Source organism: Aplysia californica, unplaced genomic scaffold, assembly GCF_000002075.1.
Source record: "Aplysia californica isolate F4 #8 unplaced genomic scaffold, AplCal3.0 scaffold00043, whole genome shotgun sequence".
In the NCBI taxonomy this organism is placed as follows: domain Eukaryota; kingdom Metazoa; phylum Mollusca; class Gastropoda; order Aplysiida; family Aplysiidae; genus Aplysia; species Aplysia californica.
Genome location: NW_004797313.1, coordinates 1,935,003 through 1,936,032, shown reverse-complemented (window position 1 = coordinate 1,936,032; position 1,030 = coordinate 1,935,003). Strand labels below are relative to the sequence as shown.

The following is a 1,030-nucleotide window of genomic DNA, read 5'->3' as shown; positions in this document are numbered from 1 at the left end:
AGAAGAAGAAGAAGAAGAAGAAGAAGAAGAAGAAGAAGAAGAAGAAGAAGAAGGAGAAGGAGAAGGAGAAGGAGAAGAAGAAAAAGCACTAGAAGAAGAACAACAAGAACAACAACAACAACAAAAGCAGCAGCAGAACCAGCTACAACAACAAGCAGCCCAAAAAAGCAGAAAATTTAACAGCTTAACCAAGAGAAGGTAAAGGGGTTACTTCAAAAACTGTAGTGTGCAAGTAGTCTAATCGCTGCTCCAGCCCACCCCACCCCCACCCCCACACCCCCTTTTTTCCTCTTAAAATGGTTCCAAACCAAATGCAAAGAGTGCGTATCGAGGTCTTGGAAGGTCAACATGAGCGCGGGTGACCAGTGAGGTCCGATGTGCATTTCCCCCGTTCTTCGGGCGAGAGCGTCATGCTTATCAAGGTGCGAGACGGATTCACGGCGAAGGTGTTTGGGTCTACGTGCGACTGCCACAGATAAGGTGGACAGATAGAGGGAAGCAGACCCGTGCTAATGAATAGTTTTAGTTTTACAGAACCGGCAACACAAAAATAAGTCTAATAGCTGACGACTTGAGGTGTTAAAAGAGAATCACATACAGTTTTGTTTTAGTTTTAGTAGAAGTTTTACGGCGCTCGCAACTGCATAAGGTCATATGAGCGTCAAAAGATTAGAGCTGTTACAAGAGAGTAACAAACATAAAAAAGAAGAAGGGGAGATAAAGACGATAGATGTTTGACAGGAAAGAAGAAGCAAACCACACAAGAGCACCCGCCAACCACCCATAGCTCGGCTAATGAGACAGATAAATAAACAAACAGGCGGACAAATCGACAAAGAATAGAACTTCTGAACTGAGCAGCAGTTTCTGCACCAACGTTCTCACACTTCGCTAGACGCTCGAAAACAAATAAAGATAAAAACAATAGTGACAAAAATAGACAGAAAAACCCGCCTTCGCGAGTGCCAACCATCCTCATGAGAGAGAGGAGAAAAAGGAGAGAGAATGGTGGCGCCATTGAAAATAGCGG

The 1,030-nt window shown here is 44.1% G+C and overlaps 1 protein-coding gene across 5 annotated transcripts in view; it reads right to left on the bottom strand.

Moving 5' to 3' along the window:
* Positions 1-1,030, bottom strand: part of LOC101851475 (golgin subfamily A member 4) — a 127,368-nt gene that overhangs the window by 100,331 nt on the left and 26,007 nt on the right. The gene's annotated exons all lie outside the window — the stretch shown is intronic.